At 44.6% G+C, this 9,811-nt stretch overlaps 1 pseudogene; it reads right to left on the bottom strand.

The window, feature by feature from the left end:
• The window catches only part of LOC103016731 (leucine-rich repeat-containing protein 37A3-like), a 74,351-nt pseudogene extending 64,757 nt beyond the window's left edge, over nucleotides 1-9,594 (bottom strand).
• Between the last annotated feature and the right edge of the window lie 217 nt (nucleotides 9,595-9,811).

The raw sequence follows: 9,811 nt of genomic DNA on the forward strand, positions 1-9,811 counted from the left end.
GGCATGGGGCAATTTGGGAGGGGGGCCTGAGACGTGTGAAGACCAAGCCTCGATCAGCCGCGGGGGGTGGGGGGTTGGGGGTCACCTGGACCCAGGGCCCACTCTGGAGGCTGAAATCCCTGGACTAGAAGCCAACGTCATTGCCATGTGAGGAGGAGCCGTGGGGCGCACCCTCGACACAGAGGCGCAGCCGCGACATAACATGCGGCGGCTCCCAGGCGCAGCGACCCAGGCCAGTGAGGAGCTGGAGCCACATCCTCCTTCAGAGCCGAACCGAACCGCTATGCCAGCGCCGCGACACGAGGGCTCACCGTTCACAATCGCGCGCCCCTTCCCCGCCTAACGTCCCACCCGTTATTTATGACATCTTTAGTTACGCCACCGTTATTAGATTCGTGCGGCGATCCAATGCGCGCCACCAGAGTGGGCCTTTTTCCCACAGTCCCCAGGGCGCCAGCCATCCTTCCCCTTGCAAAGGCGACAATTACCTCCTTCCGGGCCCTCTCCCCAACCCCTCCCTGCCCTCCCTGGCCCCAAACAATGAGGCGGGATTTGGGCTGCACACCCGAGTGGCCCCAAACTCCAGCAGCCCAGGGGTGGAGGGGGGTTGGGAAGGATGCAGAGCTTCCCAAGGAAACCACAAGACCTGGCATTCTGGGAAATTCAAAAGTGCTAGTCCAGTTCTGGCAATCTGAACACTTCCTCCTCAAAGCTGAAGTCTGAGAGGCATTCTTCCTCCCTTTGGCCACACGGCTGACAAGAAAAGTAGCTGACCTGCAAAATGAGCACCAGTTAGGGTGGCGGGAGGGGAGCACACCTTACAGTTATTCTAAAATGTTGCCATTTCCTCCAAACTCTCAGTATTCACGTCTCATTATTAATTCACCACTCTGTTATTAGGGGTTACCACTGAATCAGTGATGACTCCAGAACTCCTGTAGGAGGGCTTTGGGGCAGGTGAGCAGTTCATTCTGGGAAAGAGAGTCTAAAACCAAGTGAACGGCCCTTTACATTAGCATGGGAAAACTTCCCCCATCCCACCTTGTCTCAACAGAGCCATTAATCTAGAAAAAACGACAGTGTCACTTTTCTGCGGTCTACCCTGTGTGCACACATGGAGAAGACACTTAGTATGTTAAAGTCAGCATGGTAAGTAGTTTTCTTGAAATACTGTAACTAGCACCCAGTTTACTTTCTTCACAGTCCTTTTCGTAATCTATTTAATTTTAGTGCTAAATTTTTAATTGTCTGGTACACCTTTAACACCTAAACTCCAAGAGAGAAGGAGCTTCATCTTATTTCCAGTGCCTAGCACATAATGGTTTCTAAATGGAACTGATTCCAAGATTGGCCTCATTTAGGAATGGATCTGTTGTTATAATCAGCCTTCCGAAATCTTTAGTATCAACACGGAATCCTTTCCTCTCACATTTCACAGGAAGCTAGATTTCCTAAAGCCCAGACATGGATACGTTTGAAGTTTCCTTGACTGATTTACATTGAATTAAAATAATTATTTTGTACAGGAAAAACTTTCAAAATTTTTACATTTTTCAGAACATAACCACCTTTTCTTTCTCTACTTTCTTCCCTTCAAAACAAACTTTGCAACATTGGGGTGAGTTAAATAATCAGAAATCTAGCCCCAAATTAAGCTCTCAATGACATGAAACACATTTTTTGCTCCATTTTAATAAAAATCCTATATGCAGTACATTAATGTTTTCTTTTAGAAATTACGTTGACAACTTAATCCCTAACTCGAGGTATCCATATAATTGGTTTACAGAAAGGTTCTTCAGCAAAATATTTAACACAAGATATATATGAGATGCTGAGACCTGGGTAATATACCTTACTTGAAAGGCGTGAATACTTTTTAAACACTGTAGCATAATCACACTTAAGGCCATAGTTACTTTGTTCCCAAATCCCTGCAATTCTATTTGAGGGGAGTACTAAAAGGCCTGTGTCTTCTCCTGTGTCCACAACTGTAGACGTACACTGATGGCCCTCAATCCTGCTCTCCAAACTTCAAATAAGGGGCCAGAGACAAGGCTCGGGACTTGGAAAAGTCCTAGAAATTCCCTGCCTCAAAAGCAGTTTCAGAGTTTCACATTTTCCGAAGGAAGACAGAGCTGAGTAGACATGCCAAAGTCTTCCAAATCCTGCTGGTTGTTTTGAATTACGGCTACACTGGCTGTGTACCCCTTGAGATTTTATCTCCACATACTTGAATTAAATCCTGTAGTTCCTCTTTGGTTCTAGCATCTGTGACCTCTTCACAGGGTCTATATGCCACAGCTATTTTACCACTTTCTGAAATAAAGTTAACAAGGATCAATTCAGAAGTTGTCTTGTTCTAAAACTTCCTGTATACAATGGTAGCACCCAATAATTAGACATTCTTTTGATTTCTAAAAGCAGAAAATGAGAGCACTTTCAAGCTAGAAGTGCCCTCATCTGACACTTCAGTCTTTATCATAATTATTTGTGAAAAAGTATATAAGAAGTATCAACTTTGGTTCAAAAACCTTTATGATCTTAGAAATAAGAACTAAGGAATAATGACATAGAAATTAAAAGCTGTGGAAACAAAAATGTTCAATCACAATACAATTAAAGAGGAAGGCATTAGGTGGGGGTCAAAGTGAGTTCAAACCTGGGATAGATACCACTGGACTATAATAGATACTTCATATCAGAAGCAAGGCAAGTGCCTACTCCTTGGGACCAAAATTCTACCAGATACAATGAACAAAGCTTTGGAGACAGAGACAGAGAGAGAGAGCATTTGAACACTCTACTGGCAGAAACTGGCCCATGTACCTTTTGGACAATACAGCTTTCCTCAAGGCAAGCTAGAGCCACCAGGCTTTTCGGTCTAAGGAGTTTTGAGTACAGATACGCAATACCTTTGCATATTAGGGACAAACAACCCAGACATTTAGTTTGGTTCTTAAAGGTTGTTACCCAGAGTTGACAGCTAATGGAGATTCTGCCTGATGACCAGGGAAGTCAAACTTCACTGGAAGGACTGCCCAGGCTGGAAGGCCAAGACCAAGCCACGGTCAACTCTTGCAAGCAAATAAGGTCTCTGACAACTTAGCTAGGATTCCTCAGTCTCTAAGCCTGCAGGGCTGTGAAGCAGAGGAGCAATTCTGTTCCGGGAATCTACTAATCATAAAGTCTCCTTTGGGCACAGCCTGTGACATTCTCACCGCTGTATAACTCGATAGGGAACACAATCAACGCTGTTCAATAGCATGACCCCTTTCAAGGCTCACAAAAACATAGCCGATTATTATATAAGAATCATATTCACCCAATATATCAGAAATGAAAACTGAAATTAAGCTGATTCCAATAACATAATCTAATAAACTCTTCAACAAGAAAACAACGATAATAATAATAGTCAATACATTTTGTCTGCTTACTATGTTTCAGGCATAGTTCTAAGATTTTGACATTCATCATCTCATTTCCTCTTACAATATCCCCTATTAGGTGATAAGCTGAATTACTAACCCTATTTGCAGATAAAGAAATTGCAGATAAAGAAATTGCAGCTTAGAGATATTAAACACCTTCATATGTCTCTGGCTAGGAAAACCTAAAATTGCAACAACAACAACAACAAAACCTAAGAGACAAAGTTAGGACTCAAACACAGGTGTCCAAGGCTTATCATCACTACACTATTCTGTATGATAAGCAAGCAATTGAGGAAGAACTGGATCAAACACTTTCTGTATGAACTGAGGCAAGTCATTCTACATCTAAACACCGGGGACGATCATAGTTGCTGTCGTTTTTCTCATAAATGCCACAAAGAACAAAGTTAAGACTGCTGCTGTGAAAGCATCTGGTGAATGAAATATGTAATGTTTTAGATAACTATTATTTTCATCCAATTCACTTTTCAAATAAGTTGATTTGCTCACTGAAATCGAAGCACTTCAAGGACAATCGAAAAGGTCCAACCTAAAACCACAACCAGCAGTTTCCAGAATGCATCTGTCATAGCCTTCTGAATAGCAAGCTTCTGGGTTACCTTCCTTTTCATAAGGAATGATAATGACCCTAAATCCAACCAAAACAGATGAATTTAAAATGCCTATCTGAATAACTGATTTCTAGGTTATGTGTTTAAAACTAAACATGCATCTGTCATTCTTAGATCATTATCTTGGTGATTAAGGGCAGGCACAACACTGGGCTACGGCTGAATGTCTCTGTTGTAGGTGTACCCTGGCATGGCACAGTTTTACTGCTCAGATCTATTCTGGAAGTTCCTAAAATACTCGATGGGAAATGCAAACCAAGAACGCGGCACAAATCTCATGTTACTCACAGATTTCAAATGGACAAGCTGAGGCTACACTGCTACAGACCCTGCTCTCCTGTGCGTAAAGGGCTGGATTCATACAGTGAGATAGACTTGGTGGTAGTGCAGATGATCTGGCCTCTCCTCAACCATCACCCACTCAGGTGGATAGTGGAGCCTCCTCCACTCCATTCGCGAACAGCCCTGCCTCTGACTTAAAACCCTAAGCCCAAGTGCCATGGATTCTAGGAAAAAACTCAGTACCAATCGGAATCCCCTTTCTAGGGACCTACATTTACTTTTTCCGCTCAGGCCCCTCTATAGGAGGCAAAGGACTGAACATTTACACAAGAGTTTATTCCAATCTTTAGACAATGATTTTGTTGGGATAACTGAAGGCCAGAAGACATGTGCATTTGAAGGACTATTTTAGCACAAAACAAATTATTAACCAAAAAATAAAAATAACTAATTTTCCCTCCTCCTAAGCTTCTTGGCAGGCAGTCAGTTCTAAAATCTAAAGTTTAAGGTGCTGTCCGGTATTGCCTAAGATAAAAACCTATATTGTCCGGCAGAAAAATTCTGCCCAGGGCTTTAGTTGCTTAGCCCAGGTGATGATGTATCTGAAAAGTTTAGTTTCAGAAAGAAAGGAAAAAAGAGAACTCCCACTCCCTCACCTCCCCCCACCCCACACACACAAATACTGGAAAACAGACCTTCCTCCAACGTATCCAAAGGTTCCTCAGCCATGCCAGCTCCAGGACCCCTGCACTCGTGGGAGGGCAACACCACCTCTAAAGCACAGAAGAGCTTCAGGCTTTGCTTCTGAAGTGGTGTCACAATATCTTCATTTTCCCTTTCTTCAAGGTTAGAAAGATCCTGAAGCTGTTAGGATTTTGAATTAAAGGCTAGACTTCAAAATATTCTGGTGTCAGAGATAAAAACTAAACTCCAGCAATCCCAGGTAATAGTTTAGGTATGCTATAGCTTCAGAATCAAGTGAGACTTGCAAATGAATGACTAGATATGGACAACTATTTTTTATTATATACCATACAAATACTGGAGGAAATTATGGGCACCACCATCCAAGTCATTGAGATTATCACTAATTCTAGGTGGCAGGCCAATGCTCAGATACTTCCATGTGGAAGCCTCTCACATCTCCTCCCCATAGCCCTGTTCTATTCTTCTCTCTCAAGTCTAGGACTTCAATGTTGAAAGGAGTCTGGTTAGTCACAGAAAATCTACAGAGTTTACCCTGATGATCCTTTTTGACCACCCATTGAAACCAAAGTAGTAATTTGCCAATTCTTGGCATCTGGAGCTGTTTAGGGCTAGCGTATTATGTCGAACCGCCTTATGTCTGGTGCCGAGACGACCCTAAAGACATAAAAGACCTAAAAATATCACAACCCTACATAGAGACTTATTTTGGATATACCTGAGATTTATCAATACCAATTTCATAGAGTGGTTGTGAAGAAAGATTAAGTAGGACATTTTAAGCAATGAGTTCACAGTGAACCCTAAATAAATGTTATTTGTTATTTTTCATTCAGTACTTTTCTGCATCATTTCCAGGGCCCCTGATTAACCGGAAGGTTCCCTGACCTCTGGTGGTAAAAGTGATGATGAAAGCAACCAAGGAAGCCCAGCAGAAGCCTATCACGGGGCTGGGGGTAAGCAAAGGAAGTGAACTGTTTTAGTCATCTCATCCTGTAGCTCCTGCTTGAGAATATGACCTGAAGAGGAGATAAGATAGACCTGCCACTGAATTAGGACCTTAATCTGTAGCACCCCCTCCCCAAGTTACTAACCCCTGTTAGAAGAGGGAATACGTATACCTCTATAAATGTAAATAAAGCAACCAAAAGAATTAGAGGTTCATCTGCATTAACAAGCTTCTTTGAGAGTGCAAATATTTCCAGTCTTAACTCTCTAAATAACTTACATATTACTGTGGATCTTTTTACATCACTAGTTCTTTCTTAAATGTCTATTTCCATTTTGAACAGGGTGTAGTATAGAAATATAGCCATAAAAATTCAAATAATACAAATAAAGTCAAAGCATTGTTAATTCTTTATTGATTTGTTTGTGCATCTTCCTCCATCACTAGTTTATGAGCTCCTTAAGTGCTTGAAGGAACCATATATTATTCTTTCCTTGTTACCAGAAACAAGCATAGATCTTGGCATATAATACAGGAGTGATGGTCTGTTGACTGAGTGAATGAATGAGTACATAAGAAAACGAAATTACTTTCTCCAACTGAAGCTGCCTGCTGGGAAGGAGAAATGAAGACTAATTTTTAAATGTTGAGTGTTGCAACATTTAAAACAGGGAGGCTAGGCCCTGTATGGTGAGTCATAATGGAGCTGTCCTGGACAATTAGGAAGCTTCAGAAGGGCTCTGAGCCCCTGGGTAGTAGAGACAGTTGACATCTGGGATAACCTTGCCACAGTTCTTGCTGGCAAACATTTCCCTTCGTGCTACTGAGAAAAACTCAGATACATTAGGCCTTTCCTTCATTTTACTTGAAGATGTTATTCTCTTGTCTGTATTTATAAAAAATACACGGGAAAAAAGATAAGAAGTATGTATACCTGCTAATGAATAAAAGAAGACATAATTGGAACTTCCCTGCTGGTGCAGTGGTTAAGACTCTGTGCTCCCAATGCAGGGGGCCCGGGTTCGATCCCTGGTCAGGGAACTAGGTCTCACGTGCATGCTGCAACTAAGAGTTCGCACGCCACAGTTAAGGAGCCTGCGAGCCACAACTAAAGGAGCCTGCCTGCTGCAACTGGGGAGCCCACGTGCCGCAACTGGGGAGCCCTTGAGCCGCAACTAAGGAGCCCGCCTGCTGCAACTAAGACCCGGTGCAACCAAATAAATAAATAAATAAAATTTAAAGAGAACGCATAATTAAAGTAGGTAACAATTTCGGGGGTGTGGGTAGTAAACTAAGGCTCTGCATTAAATAAAGAAATCTAATACAAATGCCCTTTCCCCTCAACTCTATAGTGACTTGTAGAACATTTTCGTCATTACTCTATCAGTGACGGGCTTTATGCTGTGAAAATCTCAGAACCTAAGCTTATGGAATGGTCTTAATGTCCAATGTAAGAAAATAACTCATTACTCACAACTGATACCAAGTAACTGTCTCATAATCTTTCCAGGACCATCCGTAATATCTGAGTGGTTATGTGAAATGGTCGCAGGGTCCGCAAATTAAAGAATGTCTGACATGAAATCATTTCAATCCCAGGGAGTACAGCCAGGATTGAAGAGGGTGTTACACAGGGTACAGAAGTGGGAGGTAGCGCACCTGGAGTCACATCTGAGGAGAGTTCTCAGATTCAATAAAGGTGAAATCAGTGAGTAAAGAAATATGGGTGAGAACAGGCAGCAAGGTCAGTGGGAAGTAGCCAGAGCAAGAAGCCAATCAGAGAAGACACACAATGATAAAGTGAAAGGTCTGCGAAATCGAAGCCTCACTCACGTAGTCAGAGGAATTGAAAAGGTCCTTGAAAAAGGAATGGTGGCTGAATGGAGGCACATAATGAAATGTTAATTCTGGGGAAGTAAAATTGGATGGCATGTTAATATGGAATAAGGTTTCTACAGTGCATTAAAGAATATTTTAACCATTTTCTGGAATCTGAAGGGAGTTCTGAATAGGCAGTTTCAGAGTGATGATGATGACGAAGCCTCCTTGATGTTACATCTGACAAAAGTTTGTCAAGCTCGGGACTTCTCGGGTGGCACAGTGGTTAAGAGTCCGCCTGCCAATGCAGGGGACACGGGTTCGATCCCTGGTCCGGGAAGATCCCACATGCCGCAGAGCAACTAAGCCCGTGTGCCACAACTACTGGGCCTGTGCTCTAGAGCCCGTGAGCCACAACTACTGAAGCCCGCGTGCCTAGAACCCGTGCTCCGCAGCAAGAGAAGCCATCGCGATGAGAAAGCCCACGCACCGCAACGAAGAGCAACCCCCGCTCGCCGCCACTAGACAAAGCCGGCGCGCAGCAACGAGACCCAACGCAGCCAAAAATAAATAAATAAATCAATTAATTAATTTAAAAAGCAATTTGTCAACCTCACAGATTTGAAATCCACATAAAAGTAAATATAAAGAAGACTCTTGTGAAGATTTCTTAAGTTAAGGGGCAGCATAAACTGACATGGTGTTTAACATCAGTGAAGTTTGGGTTTGGCCTCTAGTTTCCACATTTACTGTCATGAACCTTAAGTAAGTCACTTAACCATCCTGAGTTCGAGTTTCTTCATCTAAAAACAAGAAACAAAGAACTGGGGAACTGGGGGATCAGTGGGGCAGTGCATCTCAGAGCATTCTGTACACCACAGTGCTGTACAAACGCTGGCCTCCCCCCCCCCCCCCCGGGATCTTAGTTCCCGGACCAGGGATTGAACCCGGGCCCTCAGCAGTGAAAGTGCAGAGTCCTAACCACTGGACCGCCAGGGAATTCCCGACGGCCTATTAGTTTTAAATTCAGCACTTCATCCCAGTAGAGCGAGGAATTCCACATTTGGACCCACCTTCACTGGAGATGTCTGAAAAAGCTGCTTCTGGTCGCATGCCTTTTGGGCTCTGTGGGCCTCCCTTGCTGAATAAACCGTGATGATGGCATAGAACACAGGACCGGCCACTGCTGCATTTGGGAAGACTCGGACTGAATACTGAAGGCCAAACTGGGAGAAGACTGTGAACAGAGAATGCTGTAGGGTGGTCCCATGCTAAGTAAGTGCAGGAAATTTCACGCCCAGGAAGCCAAACCGCCCGTTCCCTTCTATTCCCCCAGCCCTTCACCGCAGGCAACTGTGGTGAGCCTGCAACTCCAAACACTTCTCATTTCAGCAACAAGTTTCCCTCTGAAATCCTAAGCTTCGAGAAGCATTAGGAGGCAATGCCAGCTGTTGGGAACCCTCTCTCAAAAATCTGTGGGGGCGAGCTGACTGCTCAGGTCGGCTCTAGAACTAAGATTCCTCTCAGTGGAGACCACAGGCAGATGAGGTGCTGAAGCAGTATCCCGGGGCGCCCAGTTACTGAGGCGCGAGGTGGCTTCCTCCACCCCTCCCTCCGCCCCGGCTCGGCTCACTTGCAAGGCCTCGGCCGTGGGTCCAGAGCTCAGCTCCCACACCAGCAAGGTTTTGTCACCCACGACGGGAACCACAAAAGTTGCCAACGCCACCATCCAACCGTTACCGCTCGTGCGCGGCTCGGTGCGCAAGCGGACTGCGCCGGCGCACGCGCGTCTGCGGACGCGCGCATGCGCAGAGAGCCCGTGCGCAAAATAGCGGCTGCGCAGACGCTCCTGGGTCATCGCCGTGCGCACGGGCGCGTGCGCAGAGGTCCGTGCGCAAATCGCGCCTGCGCAGATGCTCGTAGGTCATCGCCGTGCGCACGGGCGCGTGAGCAGACGCCCTGCGCAATCGTGCCTGCGCAGACCGCCC

Source organism: Balaenoptera acutorostrata, chromosome 20, assembly GCF_949987535.1.
Source record: "Balaenoptera acutorostrata chromosome 20, mBalAcu1.1, whole genome shotgun sequence".
Taxonomy (NCBI): Eukaryota; Metazoa; Chordata; class Mammalia; order Artiodactyla; family Balaenopteridae; genus Balaenoptera; species Balaenoptera acutorostrata.